Genomic DNA, 17834 nt, shown 5'->3' on the forward strand with positions numbered 1-17834 from the left:
AAATATTCTTAGTACAAATGTCCTGCTGATCTAAGAGAGTATCATGGGTTAAATGTAGAGGAAGAGAAGTTTCTGAGATGGCAGGAAGGCAAAAGTTTCTGTGGCTACCTGTGCTTATACTGCTGACTTTCTTAACTGTTTCTGACTTATTTAAATGTATTTTTTTCCTGATTCTGATTAATGTTCACTATGAGGCAAGCACAGTATGCAAGACTGGGAGAAAGTCTGCAAATGTGATGAGCTTAAAATGGGACCAGATTAGATGGTGTATTTGGGGAAGATATAAAAGACGAAGATAACCATGAATTGAACTGAATTGAAAAGGGATCACATAAAGATCATGATTAATTGTTAATTCACAATGGAACAGCATAATGGGATTTTTTTAAGTCAGAAAGGTGACTAAAAGCATAGTATCACAACACACACATAGGTAACAAATAGAACTAAATGCATTGAATCAGGCAGAAGCCAGACCTTACTGAAAATACGTAAAATCTCTGTAACCACAAAATTGCATCTGCAAATGAGTAGATTGGCTTCAAATCTGAAAACCAGGACAAGAATGTCATCAGCACAGATGTCAACTTCCCAGCAGAAATGTTGGAGTTTTTAACTGTGAAAAACTACAGTTTCTCTGGACCAGTGCATAGTGGAGAAGACATGTTTTTGTTTTTCCTTTTAAGTGTGCCAAATTTTCCTGGAGTCCCCTCCAATTTTTGCCTTTCTCTTTTTTTTTTTTTTTTTTTTGTCCCCTGCCCCAGGTCTCTGTCTCCACACAGTAATTGCTGGTATGGCGATTGGGCGGCCGCAGAGACCAGGACTCAGTTCCCCTGCCCTAGTCTGAGCCTGGTGGGTGGGACTCAGCGCAGAGTCAGTTTTCCAGAAGCAGGTTTCAGTGCAGAGTTTTCCTACACTTTTCCTGCGCTAGAGCAGCGAGCAGTCTGGAACAAACCCAGGCGGAGGACACCTGTGGGGGAGGGAGCGCCTGGAGCCTAGGGACCCCAGCCCTGCGTGATCTCACCATGGTGCGTTTTCGCTGCTACTTTCTTTTTCAGTCTTTCGGTGCAGAGAAGGGGAGGAGGCGGGGAGAGGTTTGAAAAAATCGAATGGCTTATGGAAAGGAACTGCAAGGGTTCCTTTGGGGTGATCAAAGAGGGAGACACAGACAGACACAGAGAGACAAAGGCAAGGAGGACTGTCTGGGAGCGACGCGGGCGATACAGTTTCCGAGGCACGCAGCGTCCCGCCCAGCCTGTTGAGCAGGTAGACACGAGCGATCCAAGCGTAAGTGCCGCTGCCGCGAGTGCCCAGGGTGCACTCGCGCTGGGACCCACAGGTGCCACTGCAGGGTCCCCTCTCCCGCTCACCGCCTGCCACCCCTGACGCCCGCTCTCTTTCTCCCTTCGCAGTGCGGATTTGCGAGGGGCACCCTGGAGGTGCTAGAGATCCGGAAGCCCAGCCCCGAGGTGTGCGAAGCCACCGAGTAAGTGGTCTCTGCATCCCCACGCGGTCGGGGCTTTTCAGACAGGCGGTCCCTCTTCCGGGACCCCGGCTTGGGCTGGGTCTCCTTCCTCTCCTGAGAAACCTTCTGTACTCTCCTAGCTGCCCAGCCCTGGGGAGCCAGGGCCGGGTTCCCACGCTGGGGAGGAGCGAGAGGAAAGGAGACGACGCCCGGGGGACCGGCCCAGGGCCTGGGGCCCTTCGGGACCCGCGGCGCCCGAAGGAGGAGCACTGACGGGGGTGGGCTCGGGGCAGCGCCGCGCCGGCTGCTGCGCTCGCGGGGCTGGGCCGTGAGAACGCGCGGGGCGCGCTGGGGCCGCTGCTCTCCCACGGCCAGGGCGCCCGGGCCGCAGAGCCCGCCAGCCCCATGTAGCGCTGCGGCCTCCAGCGCGCCGGCAGGCGAGCGAGCGGGCGCAGCAGGGGGATGCCTGGACCCCGGAGGCAGCAGGGCTGGAGGCGGCGGCAGGCTTCAGGGCAACTTCACCCGGCCAGCTGCGGCGTGGGTAAGAGGCGCGTCCTCCTCCACAGCAAACGCTGCGATCGCCGGGCTGCCCAGAGAAGGCAGCCGGCTAACTTCCAGCGGCTGCCCAGCAGCTCCCCGAGGTGTGCGCGTGTGTGCGAAAGAGACACTATGATTTACTGCTTGGCAGTCCCATTTCTGTTTTCGTTAGGACTGCAGCTCTTGGAGAAACCGTGAGCAGGGGACCACCGCGGTCTCCGCGCCTATCTACACCCTGTCACCCCAGCTGCCTGACAGTGACAATGGTGTAGGGGCTGCGTTGCAATGTGGTCATGTGATTTCAGGCTATGGATTTCGTGCGGCTTTCTTTGCTCACTGATTTTCACATGGTTATTCTTTCATTTTGCACTCCATAAACAGTTTACATCTTCTGAAGTAAGCCAGAAGATTGTACAGCTCACTTAACGATGACTGGTTGAAGGCATCTTGATTTCCAACCTATGGAAGCAGTGCTGAGTTCTAAATAGGATAGATTTTTTTTTTTAATGTCATTTGAACTTCATTTATAACGTAGCAGTAGTGATGTTTTAGGATCAGTCCTCCTATGGTGATTTCACTAAATGCCTATTTAATGAATTATTGATTTGATTTCATTACATCTCTGCCACTTACTAGGACTGTCTTTGTAGGAACATCAAACTTTCCTGTTACATATAGGTAAGCGTTGAAGCACTTGATGTAATTTTTTTTGTCTTGGTTTGTAATGTAGAAGTTGTCTGTTGCTTTTCCTAAAATGGCTATACATATTTTTTTCTTTCAGAGTGATAATTTCAGGTATCCTATTATGTACAGTGCTAAAAAATCAACACGTTATGATAGCAATGATGTAACCAAAATAAGCAACACTTGATTTGTCTGAAAGTTATATATATAAGCTTTATTATTCCTTCAGTGTAAGTTGTCTATGCAGTCTATGCTTTGTTCAGCCATTAAACAACTGGGTCTGTGGATCTTCTTCAAGGGGCCGTGAAGTCCCTAAAATTGTATTTAAACATTAGAGTGACTGCATTTTAAGGGAGACAGTAGAGAGTTAAATATCCAAAAGGGACCTGTGCCCTAATAGAAAATTAAGGACCACGGGGTAAAAACACGTAAGCCACACTTTTTCTTCTTAAAACAACAGGCTCTCTACGTACAGCCTGCAGACACAGGCTAGAAGGAAAATTCTAGAACAGTTAAATGGTGTTACAGTAGTTAAATGTTTCACATAAAATAGACCAGATGTATGAATTTTTATGTATTAGGAAACAGGTCTCTGAAGTTTATTTAGTAGAAATTTGTAATTAGTAAATGGCCTTATATTTATATCTATAAGGTATATTTATACTTTATATTGTAAGATCGCTTTCTATTATATGACAGAAAATAAAAATCATATTTTGTCTTTGAAATCCAATCAAAATATAAAGTATTTATACTTGGTATGGTGTCTCATAATTTATGAAATATAAATAGCCCCTTAAAGGTCTTGCTTCTAGATATTCAGGTATTAAATAACATGATTAAAATAGTTTTCTGTCATTCGGAGAATGAGGAAGGAAATGTAAAAATATTTTATTTATTTATGGCAATACCAAAAACTAAAAAAGTATGGAAAACTTTACAATGCGTAGTACTTATAACTCTTACAACTGTGACTTATTAAGGGATCTTTCTTAAGACATTTTGAAAAGCTATTTTAATATTTCACTACAAACTTAAGTGATAATATTAAAATTAAAGTGTATCTATTACAAAAAAATTAATAAAATATTTTGTGACCGAGTTTTAAGAATTTTGTCATAGATATTTTTCAAAAGAAATTGAAAGCAATTAAATCTGTATCTAACATCACTTTTATTGACAAATTGAGATATTGTGTAACTTCGAATTTTTTCAGAAACTATACAAGGGAAATTAAATCCTGCATTTACATGTGCTAACAATTAATTAGTGTGGACTGAGGAGAATATTTATTTCTTTACAGGTTAGTTTAAAATAACATGATCTGTACCCCCATAATTTCTAATTAACCTTTTTACAGAACTAAATAAACATCAAATTAGCCATCAGAACGAATCTCTACAAGTAAGGGGAAAGGAAGGGAAAGGTAAAGCAATATTTCAATAATACAAGTCAAAAAGTATGTCCACTAACAGGAAAAAATTTTGGAGGAAGTTGTTATTCAAAATACTTTTTCTGTGTCAGATTCACTAAGAAGTTGCTTGGCTTTTATCTGTGAGAAGATTCCATTTTGATGGCACTGATTTCTACACTGGTTAATTAAACATATTTACCCAAGCCACTTTTCTTAAACATTTCTATTTATTACTTTTCTGCACATTTGTAAAAACAAATATTTTTTTCCTAAAGTATCAATAATTAAAAATATTTTTGTCTCTTGGCCATGTACATTCATTCTGCGATAGTTTGTTTTGGGTGTCTACATCTTCACTTGATACAAGAAGAGCTTTTGTCAATGTTTAGTTACTAGTTGATTTACTTGGGGTGAAGTAATGTCCTGGCTATCCTGAATCATATCTGCTTCTTTTATTTTCTTTCAGAACTTTGAAATGTCTTACCTATTATATATGTATTTTTTCTTCTTTCCTGGATTCATGCCAATAGGCTTCATCTTCCTATAGCCTCGAAGGCTTACAGAGGATGCACAGAGTTGTTTGGGAGGAGTGAAGGAAGAGCTGTAGAGTGGAATTCCCCCTCAGCCCACAGTAGGAGAGAATGGCTACATCTTAAAACTTGAGAGATTCTGTAGCAGGCTCTTCCTTGCCACAAGAATGTGCCTCACAGCCTGTAGTTTCTAACTTCTCTTATATGGCATGCATTCTGGCCATTAATAATGTTTCATTAAAACAAATCCTCCCTTTTATAAAATTGAGGCCAACTCACATGAATGAACTCACATACCGAGTCCTCTATCTCACCACACTAAGAATTAGCAGGAAGTCGACAGGAGACAATGGCTTTGAGAGTGAACACCTTCTTGGAGGAAGCTAATGGGGCAGACCCATTTCTTAATCCTGACCTTTTTATTCTCGGTTCAGCCTATCTATTTATCCTCTTTTGCTATGTCACATGTCATTGAAAGTACCTGTTTAAATGTCTGCATCTCCCACGAAACTCAAATCTCCTTAACGATATCCAATGTTGGATCCATACTGCTTGGTGCATAGTAGGTGTCTAAAGAGCTTAACATTGCTGTCATTGTCATTCTTAAATTAAGGCTTGTTTATGCCTTGATGCTACCACATGGAGCTATGGTCTTGGTAACAGAGCCCCTTATGTGCTCTTCTGTCATATAGTTTGTAGCCTCTTCAGAATTGCTTGTAAACTGTTATTTATTTCACCAACAATTTTAACTCTGTTCCAACCCTTAAATCTCTTACCATTAGACCTACAAGAACCTGCCTTCCCAATGTCAGCTTCACTTGTAATGTTTGCTTTACCTTCCTTGCTGTTGGTTTAGCTGAACAAAGAGACATAACTGTATCCTGTGGCCAACTACCAGTTGCTTCACTCCAATGTCAGCTTAGAGGATACTCAGCAGAGCTATGCAGTTATTTATTCTTTCTTAATTTCATATCAAATTCTCCATGGTACATATTCTGGATTTTTCCAGGTTTTCTAGTCTACCCAGATTATCTCCACTCTTCATTCTTAGCAGAGGACCATACTTTTTAATTCACAGAGGATGTTAAGGTCAGTTTTGGCAAATTATTTGTCAACACTCATATTGAATACGGTAGGCATTTCCTTGACCAGCTCTGAGCATAAGAACTCTTTTCTTATATTCAGCTATTGAATTTGCCTCTATGATATTTATATCTTTAATTTTACCTCTTAGAGTATTATACAAAATGCTTTTACATCTAACAACTCTTAATAGTGTCTAAGATAATATTCAGTTTCTTCAACCCATGCTTATTTACCATGGGTTGAGAGTCTCATTGTTACCAGGGCTTTTCTATTTTGGATGCGCTTCTGTTTTTATTAAAGTATGATCCCCAGAGTCGAACACAGAGGACTGTCCTCTGATATATTTATCTTCTCTGGACATCATATAGTAAATCAACCTGAAATCTGTTCTACTCTTTCCCTCCCTTTTTTATTCACTCATTCAACACTGTTTAATTGTGTATCTCTTTTGCACATTCTTCTGCAAATACACTTCTTTTCCCCACCAAATTTTTTGTTTGACCACTTGATTTGGGACTTTTTACAAATACTTACTGCAATTAAATTTGTTACCTTTAGTTAGCCTGTTGTTCCAGAAAGTCAAGGTCTTCTTGGATTCTGAGTCCTTGATACAGATTAGCCATTTTCACCAATTTAGGGGAATTAGCAGGATATAATTAACATCTTCATCCAAGTAACTATCTACGATGCTGAACTGGAACTACCTTTGGCATGTTCCTAGATACCTTCCTTTACGTTAGACTCCTGCTTTACATTAGTTCATAAATTATTCCTCTTTATCAGGCTGTTCAACCAGTTATATAGTCGAATAATTCTCTTTGAAGTTTACATTCCTTTGTGTGGCTTAAGAGAGTATACTGAGACAGACTTGGTCAAATTCCTCCCAGAAATGAGTCTCTACTTTCTGCAGAATAGATGTCAAGTAACTGCTATTAAAAACAAAAGGAGATAACTAGGTTAGTTGATAAGGACAGGTTCATGTGACCTCTCTTTAGCTATCTTGTAGATAATAGCACTTCACATTTTGAATGCTTGCATGCCATGTTTTTAATCATCTCTTTGGAATAGTTCCTGCAATTAATGTCCAGCTCTCTACATTGTAGCTGATGGAATCCACCTTCCCAATTTTGAAAATTGAGGCAATGGTTGGACTCTGTCAACACTTCTCTTCACCATAATTTTTTTTTTTTTTTTTTTGAGGCGGAGTCTCGCTCTGTCGCCCGGACTGGAGTGCAGTGGCCGGATCTCAGCTCACTGCAAGCTCCGCCTCCCGGGTTTACGCCATTCTCCTGCCTCAGCCTCCCGAGTAGCTGGGACTACAGGCGCCCGCCACCTCGCCCAGCTAGTTTTTGTGTTTTTAGTAGAGACGGGGTTTCACCGTGTTAGTCAGGATGGTCTCGATCTCCTGACCTCGTGATCCGCCCGTCTCGGCCTCCCAAAGTGCTGGGATTACAGGCTTGAGCCACCGCGCCCGGCCCTCACCATAATATTTTTAAAGATTACTGTAACAATTCCTTTATCTTATCAATATATGCTTTCAATATTTTGTAGTGTAATTTCTCCAAATTAATGGATTTAAACTCATTTAGAATATTTGATATCATTCTATATTCTGGGCCTTACATTTGTTATTTTTAGTTTTGTCCTACTTTTATAAGTATGGATATTATTTTCTTAAGGAATGGATATGAAAAAAAACAAGAGCAGAGTGGTTCTGCCTGTTTGTTCATGTACTGTGATTTGAATATTTTTATCCAGTGCACTCTTCCTACATCTAATAAAAATGCCATCACCACCACTTTATCTGGCAATCATAGCAAGAATTAAAAGGATGTGTTTTCTTGTTTTTGTAAGCTTCAGCTTATTTTATGTTTTACATTTTATAACACTCTTCTTAGAGACTCAGCTGCTATTTTGTACTTCTCTCAATAAAGTTTATTATGGATTATGCTTGTCACTGAGGAAGATACAAAGCAAAGTTTATGACACACACTCCTTGACTTGAAGGAATTTAAAGTCTGCATGAACAAAACTAAGAAATAGTCTCAGAATTACACATGTCAGCACTTAAAAATGAACATAATATTTGTAGAATAGTTTTAATAAGTTTTAAAGAAGTTAGGAGAAGGAAGAGAGTTTGGTAAGATGGAAATATTGAGTAAGGCTTTCCAGAGGAGATCTAAGACTTAGCTGAGGTTTTAAAACAAGATCAGGATATTGGACATCATAGGACCTGTAGGATTCAAATGTGGCAAATAGTAGGAAGAGTATTCTAGACAGAGGAAAGGAAAGGATTCACTGCAGGGAACAGATGTGTTGGGGCTGTGTGTGTGTGTATTTGGTGTGTGTATGTGTGCCCTGTGTATGGCAGAACAGGCAATGCTGAGCCTTCCCAAGCCACAGCTTTGAAGTATTTGTTTGTGGAGAACACCACTTTTCCATTACTAGCTTTTCATTTCCCCTTGTTCAATCTTTGTGAGCCCCGCACCTACTCATCTTGTAGATCTCAAACTGAGCTCTGCTTCTTAAAACCTTTCCCTGACCTTCCAAGCCTAAATTGCATGCCTTATTATGTTTTTCTGTAACACACTGTGCTTCCTCTGTAGAATTATTATGATATGAATAATTACTTGCTGAATTTTTACTATTATACTGATACTTGTGGAAAGAGGTACCATTTCTGTTTAGTTCTCCATTTTATACACAGTCATCGAATACAAGTGCTCAATGGCTCATAAGCACTCAGTGAAAATGTGTGCTATGGCCGGGCGTGGTGGCTCACGCCTGTAATCCCAGCACTTTGGGAAGCCGAGGCAGGCGGATCACCTGAGGTCAGGAGTTCAAGACCAGCCTGGCCAAGATGGTGAAACCCCGTCTCTACTAAAAATACAAAAAATTAGCTGGGCATGGTGGTGGGTGCCTGTAATTCCAGCTACTCAGGAGGCTGAGGCAGAGAATTGCTTGAACCCGGGAGGCGGAGGTTGCAATGATCCAAGACTGCACCATTGTACTCCAGCCTGGGCGACAGAGGGAGACTCCATCTCATCTCAGAAAGAAGGAAGGAAGGAAGGAAGGAAGGAAGGAAGGAAGGAAGGGTGGGTGTGCTATGATAAGCCTACTTGGAACAGTGAAGTTATATGGAGAATACTTGTAAAAAAATGTTTAAAATAAAGAAGGGTTGGATTACAAGTCCAGGATTTTCGTTCTTTATACGCTTATTCTAACAGATTTTTTCTTTTTAAAATTTATTTCTTTTTATGTCTTAAGCTTTTTTATTAAAAATAAAGACAAAACACACACACCTTAGCCTGGACCTACACAAGGTCAGGATCTTCAGTTTCACTGTCTTCCACTGCCACATCTTTTCTCACTGCAAGATCTTCAGGGACAATAGCATGCATGGAGCAGTCCTCGCCTATGATTACAATGCCTTCTTCTGGAATACCTTCTGAAGAAACTGCCTGAGGCTGTTTTACGCTTAACTTATTTTTTTAAGTAAAACTAGTACCTTCTAACAATAAAAGGTATAGTATAGTAAATACATAAACCAATAAAATAGTACTTTATTATCACTATCGAGTTTTATATACTGTACGTAATTGTATGTACTATACTTTTATATGGCTGGCAGCACAGTAGGTTTGCCTGCACGAACATCTCCACGAGCATTTCAGCTATGCATTGTGCTATGACATTACAATGGCTGCCAGTCACTAAGGAATGGGAGTTTTTCAGCCCCATTATAATCATATGGGAACATGATTGTGTGTGTGGTCCATAGCTGACAGAAACATTGTTATTTGGTGTGTGACAGTATATGCACCGGAATTTTTAGCTGCTTATTGTTTTCAATTTGCAATCACTTTGCAGCTTCAAATATGCTCATTATAAGCAGTTAAGTGATATGTGGTTTTTATTACAATATTAAGTTAATAAAATATGTGACAAGGAATTTCAGTATTCCGTAGTATAACATGAACTTTTAAATTGTGTATTTGTGAGCATAAAGTCATATCAAGATCTTTAGCACTATATGTGAAGTATTTAGAGAATTACAAATGTAGCATTGAAGGAAATTTGGATAAATGCAATAAAATTGTCAGTATACGAGTTGTAAAGCAAGATATTCATATATTAGATTAGCACTATACATTTGTAAATATGATTAGCAAAAGGCAGGCTTCCCAGTGAAAACAAACATCTTTGGGTAAAATTCTATCTCTTTTAATGTTTTAAAATATTTGCAGTCACTAATTGTAAGTCATATTCCTCTTTGTCCAGCTGTATCCCAAATAACAATTTAATACACCACAGCATCTATTTCTGCTTCTTTTCTGTGTGACTGGCTCAGAATAATTCATAAACCCTTGTTGTTTGATCTTATGCTAACAAAAATCCAGCAGTGGTATGTAGGAGAGCTGTGATAAGCCCATAAGAGTTTATACTTTGGAGAGCAAATTATCCTAATTAAAGTCACTGCTTTTCTTCTCTTCTCTTTCTTCTCCTCTTTGAAGCTATGAGAGTTTGCCTTAGCCTAGACTGGTTACCACCTAAGCCTTTATGACTTGCCTGCTGAGAGCAAGAAAGCTGTATATGAGGGATATTGCAAGGCCACCTTCCACAAAAATTGCTCTCCTACTTGGTCCTGCCCTATGGCCTAAATCTCCTTTGGGTTGATGTAATCTTTTGGAGTATCTCCCGGAGTCAATAAGACACCTGTTTTACCATGAAGAGCAGCACAACCTGGTTGCCCAATAGCAGTGGTTACTTGTATTATGTTGTCTTCTGCCTTCAATCAAGAGCATGACACTTGGACATAGCTTTTTAAAGTAAAGAGAAAAAGGAAACTGAAAGGCTCAGTATGTGGGGCATAGATAAGAAAACGAGACCTAAATAGGGTGTATTGGGCAACCATACAGGGCTTAAATAGAAAGAGGAAGACCAAAAGAAAGAAAAGAATGTCCTAAGAAGAGCTGTTTTTTTACACTTTTGTTGCCTATTAGTTTTCTTCATTCCTAGGGATGGTTAGGACATTTTTCCACGTTGGCATGTTGTGGCCTTGATTATCTACCTAAATCAAACCAGAGGAAAATCAGTTTAGTTATTTTTATCTTAACACTGGATCTGTTTAGCATGTCCTGGAAATTAGTAGTTGCATGTTGTCACCATCTATTTTGTACACAGTGAAAAGTTATTTGGTATGTTTCTATTTACATTCACTGTCCTTGATAAATACTAATTGGCCAGTGACTCTAAGTCTCAAGAATTTTTGCTGCAGAGCATGTGTTAAAACTCATTTTCAGTGGTGTAGGAGTCATGCAGTGTTTATCACTTACGTGGGTAATCTGACAGCTGTATTTTCCTGCCTGACTGCAGCTTTATTCTTCATCATTCTCTTCCTTGAATAGTGTGTAATGGTCACGTTGTCTTAGCTGCAATTTACTCCCAACCTTTTTTTTGTTTTCAAGTCTGTGTCTTTGCATTTATTTTTCTGCTCCTGCAATGCCTTATTTTGTTTTCTCTGCCTTGCTATTTTCTGTTTATTCTACAAAGCTCACCTTAAGTGTCACTTTTTCAAGGACATGTTTACCAATGTACTGTACAGGGGCACATGCAGATTCTTCATGTTCCCATCACACCGTGTCATGACATCACACTGAACTGAGTTTGTGTGGTCTAAGTCTGTCCACCCCAACCTTTACTCAAAACATTCCTTAAGGAACTAGGATTGTCTTGTTTTTATTTATTTGCTTTTGTTTTTAATACCTGAGATCTCATCCTTTAGAATGCAGTAATAGGTGCCTAATAAATATTTTTGGCATATGTGAATGAATGAATGAGTGAATAAATAATCAGATGAGTTGACGAAAGATTCTAAGGGAAGACTAGGTAATGTGATTATAAGAGAAAGGTCCTGAAGAATACTTGGGAATAGATCCTTTATTCATACGTGATTTTGTTCATCAGCTTATGTGTAGCATCATGGTCATTTGGAAAACATTGGTCCATTGAAATTTACACATTTTCCAAATGGTGACACACTTTATTATACAGTGTCAGAAGTTAGCCTTCATGACTATCACCACTGATCTCATCAGGAAGTTTTTAGTATTGGATAGCTATAAGCTCACAATGGCAGTTCTAGATAGTGCAGCTGTGGATTGAAAACGTTGTCTACTTGCCTCTTTTTAAACCAAGAATCCATCCTAATATAAGAAAAAAATCAGGCCAGGCAGGCACCATGGCTCACATCTGAAACCCAGCATTTGGGAGGCCAAGGTGGGCAGATCACCTGAGGTCAGGAGTTCAAGACCATCCTGGTCCAACATGGTGAAACCCCATCTCTACGAAAAATACAAAAATTAGCCAGGTATGGTGGTGGGTGCCTGTAATCCCAGCTACTTTGGAGACGGAGGCAGGAGAATCATTTGAACCTGGGAGGCGAAGGTTGCAGTGAACCAAGTTTGTGTCACTGCACTCCAGCCTGACTGACAGAGCGAGATTCCATTTAAATAAAAATGTGTGTGTATATATGTATGTGTGTATATATATGTATATATATATAAATAATATATGTGAAAAAATCAATAGACTTAGTCTTAAATTAGAATAAATATTAAAATCTAAAATAATAACTGTTTATCTAAAAAATTTAGCAAAGTGGAATTACTTCTTATGTTTATATTTAAGACCAAGAAAAACTTCAAGTTTTCAAAATAATAAATTATTAGACAATAATGAAATTACAAACATTATAGCAAGTACCCCGATAGTTAGGAAAAATCAAAATAGAAGTTCTGAGAACAAAGCGCGTTAATCTCCAAAAATGTACACTTGGCCGGGCGCGGTGGCTCAAGCCTGTAATCCCAGCACTTTGGGAGGCCGAGAAGGGCGGATCACGAGGTCAGGAGATCGAGACCATCCTGGCTAACACGGTGAAACCCCGTCTCTACTGAAAAATACAAAAAACTAGCCAGGCGAGGTGGCAGGCGCCTGCAGTCCCAGCTACTCGGGAGGTTGAGGCAGGAGAATGGCGTGAACCTGGGAGGCGGAGCTTGCAGAGAGCTGAGATCCGGCCACTGCACTCCAGCCTGGGTGACAGAGCGAGACTCCGTCTCAAAACAAAAACAAAAACAAAAACAAAAACAGACAAACAAAAAAAAAGTACACTTATACTTTAAACCTACTAATTTAGAAAATTCTACACAAATATAAATTCCATTAGAATGATTACATCATCACATGTCATGTAGTCTCTGGAGACCTCTACCGCAATCTGTGAGAGAATGAGAATGAAAAAGGTGCATAATATTAGAGCATTGTTATGAAAATCGTTTTGACCTTGCAGATCCTCTGAAAAGGTCTCAGGACATCCCCAAGAGTTTGCAAACCACATTTCAAGAAATGCTGCTTTAACTCAAATGTGTCTTGAACAAGGTAAACACAAAAGTTTTTACAATAATTTTATATCGAGTCCAGTTAATAATAGTGAACATTTCTTAAGTACATATTACATTCCAAGCATTAATACAACTGCATTACTTTAATCAAATCCCTTGAGGAATGTTATATTCTCATCACAGTTCTACAGATGAAAAAATTGATGATACACAGAATAGATAAGTCACTTGCCTAAATGTCATACATTTAATTAATAATGGAATCAGTATTTGTAGCTAGACAGGGTTCACACTTTTACCTACTGTGGTAATTACTATGGTAACCTTTCTGCCCACATTGTAAGTTTTCCTGATGATTTGTGAATTACCCAGGTTTTGCTCATGAACAATATCATTTGTTAAATGTCTAGCATTTTAAGAAACTGCCAAACTGTTTTCCATTCCCACCAGTATTCTATTAGAATTCTAGTTATTCCACATTGCCAATAACTCTTGACATTGCCAAACTCTAGAATTTTAGACATTCTAATGAGTTTTTGTTTAATAACTAATAATATTGAGCATATGAAGAAATATTTATTGACTGTTTATCTTCTTTAATGAATTGCCTATTCAGATTTTTTGCCCATTTTAAAATGGAATGTTTCCTTTTAAAATTATTATTATACTTTAAGTTCTAGGGTACATGTGCACAACTTGCAGGTTTGTTACATATGTATACATGTGCCATGCTGGTGTGCTGCACCCATTAACTCGTCATTTACATTAGGTATATCTCCTAATGCTATCCTTCCCCTCTCCCCCCTACCCACAATAGGCCCTGGTGTGTGATGTTCCCCTTCCTGTGTCCAAGTGATCTCATTGTTCAATTCCCACCTATGAGTGAGAACATGCAGTGTTTGGTTTTCTGTTCTTGCGATAGTTTGCTGAGAATGATGGTTTCCAGCTGCATCCATGTCCCTACAAAGGACACAAACTCATCCTTTTTTATGGCTGCAAAGTATTCCATGATGTATATGTGCCACATTTTCTTAATCCAGTCTGTCACTGATGGACATCTGGGTTGATTCCAAGTCTTTGCTATTTGTGAATAGTGCTGTACTAAATACATATGTGCATGTGTCTTTATAGCAGCATGATTTATAATCCTTTGGGTATATACCCAGTAATGGGATGGCTGGGTCAAATGGTATTTCTAGTTCTAGATCCTTGAGGAATCGCCACACTGTTTTCCACAATGGTTGAACTAGTTTACAGTCCCACCAACAGTGTAAAAGTGCTCCTATTTCTCCACATCCTCTCTAGCACCTGTTGTTTCCTGATTTTTTAATGATTGCCATTCTAACTGGTGTGAGATGGTATCTCATTGTGGTTTTGATTTGCATTTCTCTGATGGCGAGTGATGATGAGCATTTTTTCATGTGTCTGTTGGCCATATGCATGTCTTCGTTTGAGAAGTGTCTGTTCATATCCTTTGCCCCCTTTTTGATGAGGTTGTTTTTTTCTTGTTAATTTGTTTGAGCTCTTTGTAGGTTCTGGATATTAGCCCTTTGTCAGATGAGTAGATTGCAAAAATTTTCTCCCATTGTGTAGGTTGCCTGTTCACTCTGATGGTAGTTTCTTTTGCTGTGCAGAAGCTCTTTAGTTTAATTAGGTCCCATTTGTCAATTTTAGCTTTTGTTGTCATTGCTTTTGGTGTTTTAGACATGAAGTCCTTGCCCATGCCTATGTCCTGAATGGTATTACCTAGGTTTTCTTCTAGGGACTTTATGGTTTTAGGTCTAACATTTAAGTCTCTAATCCATCTTTATTTTCTTACTAAGTTGGAAAACTGTATATTCTGGATTAAACTCCTTTGATGTTGTGTGTTACATATATTTTCTTCTTGTATGTGACTTGTGTTCTTGTTTACGTAATAATGTCTTTCAAAGAGCCAAAGTATTTTTTTACTTTGATGAAGTCCACTTTATCATGCTCTTTTTAAATATTTCGTGTTTTTTTTTAATTTAAACATCTTTGCTTCAAACCTGATCACAAAGAATTTCTTTTTTTTTCCTCTGTAAATTTTATAGTTGTAACTTTTGTATTTAGATTTACGATCTGTCTTAGTCTGTTTATTTTGCTATAAAAGAATACCCAAGGTTAGACAATTTATTTACAAAAGAAGTTTATTTGGCTCAGTGTTCTGCAGGCTGTACAGGAAGCGTGGCACCCGCATTTGCTTCTAGTGAGAGCATGAGGCTGCTTCCACTCATGACAGAAGATGAAGGGGAGCCAGCGTGTGCAGAGATTACTCAGAGAGAAAGGAAGCAAGGGAGAGAGAGAGGAGATGCCAGGCTCTTGTGTAACAGCCAGCGCTTGAAGAAACTAGTAGAGGAAGAACTCACTGGCTATCATGAGAACGGTGCCAAGTCATTCATGAGGGATCTGTCCAGTGACCCAAACATCTCCCAAATCCACTCCACATTCATCATTGAAGATTAGATTTCAACATAAGGTTTGGAAGATTCAAATATCCAAACCATGGCATGGTTCATTAGTATTTAATTTTTGTATGAGTATGATGTGTGGATAAAAGTTTATTTCTTTTTCTATATGGATTTCCAGTTGCTCCAGTGGCATTTTTATTAAAAAACAAACAAACATATTTTCTTTCCTTATTTTATTGCCTTGACACCTTTGTTGAAAATGCAGTTGTGGATCTCTATCGATCTCTGTGTCACTCCTTTCAAACTGATACCTCACTCTCTTGATTACTTTAACTTTTTAAGTTTTGAAGCAGGTATATAAGTCCTTCAGCACTATTTTTCTTCTTTAATATTAATTTGGCTATCATATGTCGTCAGTGAAATCTTAGACTCATTTTGTCAATTTTTACTAGAATCATGGCTGGGATGTTGATTGGAATTGCACTGAATCTATAAACCAGTTTAGAGAAAATTTGTAGCCTAACAATATTATTCATGGTATATATCTCTCCATATATTTAGACCTTCCTTAACTTATCTCATGAATGTTTGTAGTTTTCAGTGTAAGAGTCTTGTAAGCCTTTGGTTAGATTTATTGCTAAGTATTTTATATTATTGACAGTATCATGAATTTTTAATTATTTTCCAGTATTTGTGACCAGGACAGAAGTTACAGTGGAATTTTGTATATCAGTCTTGTATCCTGAAACACTGCTTGATTTGCTTCTTAGTTCTAGTTATTTTGTAGACCCATTGGGAATTCCTACATGGACAATTTTAAATATATATGTGTGTGTGTGTGCACATACACGTGTATAATCTTTGAACAACACAGGGATTAGGGGCATTGACACTCCTGCACAGTCAAAAATCTATATAAAAGTTTTGACTCCTCAAAAACTTAACTACTAATAGCCTACTGGTGACTGGAAGCTTTACCGATAACATAAACAGTTGATTGACATGTATTATATATTATATACTGTATTCTTAAAGTAAGCTGGAGAAAAGACAATGTTACAAAGAAAATCATAAAGGAAGAGAAAATATATTTACAATTTATTAAGTGCAAGTGGGTCATTATAAAAAGTCTTCATCCTCATTGTCTTCATTTTGAGTAGGAGGAAGAAGACGATAAGGGGTTGGTTTTGCTACATCTGGGATGGCAGAGGCAGAAGAAAATCTGCATATAAGTGGACCCATGGAGTTTGAATCTGTGTTGTTCAAGGGTTGATTGGATACACACACACACACACACACACACACACACATACACACACACATGCGCGCGCGCACGCATAAACTTGCAACCTTTTGGCCGTTGTTTAACTGATTGCAATGGCTAGGACCTAACTGTACAATATCGATTAGAAGTGATGAGAGCAGGCATCTTTGCTTTGTTCCTGAATAATAATGGAAAAGTGTTTGGTCTTTCATCATCAAGTATGACTCAATAATTATAGTTTTCATAGATGCTTTCTGATGGATTAAAAAAATTATGATTGCATAGCTTGCTCACTTGTTCTCATTATTAGGGTTGGAGTGGAAGTCTCTTGTGATTTTCTGCAATTTAATCAGAAGTCAAAGACCCTGTACTTTGAGCTAATTTTTGTGCTCTGTATTGTATTTCTATTTACAGAAAGCTACAAATATAGGTAACAAAAGAAAAGGATTTCATATCCTCACAATCCTTCTTCTAAACTTGCTGTTTCCCAATCCACGGATCTTAATGTAATCTGCACTCAGTTACAGTATAGTACTTTATCACTATAACTCCTTATTTTCTTCCACTTTCAGTCTACTATTCTTATTCAAAATTTTGTCTTAAAAGCCATAAACCTCTTTCAATTTAAAAATCAAATGATATTTTCTCAGTCCTCCTTACCCTCTTCAGACTTGTGACATACACTTCTTCTTGAACACGTGTCCTCTTTCATATTCATTCTCATTATACTTTTCTAATTGCTGCTTCTCTGTCATAGTCATAATACTTTCTCCAGTCCTTAAACATGATGATACCTAGGAGTTCTAAATTTGGTTATCTTCTCTCTATGTATGTAGCCTCTTGATCTTAAACAGTTTTAATTAAACTCCTGACTATAATGGTTTCTGCTATGGGGAGGAGCAAAAATTCATCTCTAATCTATTACACACTTCTGAAGTAAATACTCCAATTTTCAAAAGCACCTCTACCCTAGATTCCCTGCTAACAGTTCAAGATCCATGTGTCTAAAACAAAATTCAACATCC

General features: G+C 38.7%; 1 protein-coding gene across 16 annotated transcripts in view; it reads left to right on the top strand.

The window, feature by feature from the left end:
- Positions 1 to 775: 775 nt before the first annotated feature.
- The window catches only part of GUCY1A1 (guanylate cyclase 1 soluble subunit alpha 1), a 73318-nt gene continuing 56259 nt past the window's right edge, over positions 776 to 17834 (top strand). For 2 of the 16 annotated variants that reach the window (XM_033215553.1, XM_033215565.1), the window contains exons 1-2: positions 776 to 1028; positions 1413 to 1486. The gene's annotated coding sequence lies outside the window, so the exon portion shown is untranslated. Of the gene's footprint in view, positions 1288 to 1322; positions 1487 to 1553; positions 2007 to 2029; positions 2107 to 2134; positions 2681 to 17834 lie in introns of those variants that run through there. The other 14 variants (XM_033215566.1, XM_033215561.1, XM_033215554.1 and 11 more) reach the window with 13 other exon arrangements.

This window comes from Trachypithecus francoisi, unplaced genomic scaffold, assembly GCF_009764315.1.
Source record: "Trachypithecus francoisi isolate TF-2019V2 unplaced genomic scaffold, Tfra_2.0 Lachesis_group1, whole genome shotgun sequence".
Lineage (NCBI taxonomy): Eukaryota > Metazoa > Chordata > Mammalia > Primates > Cercopithecidae > Trachypithecus > Trachypithecus francoisi.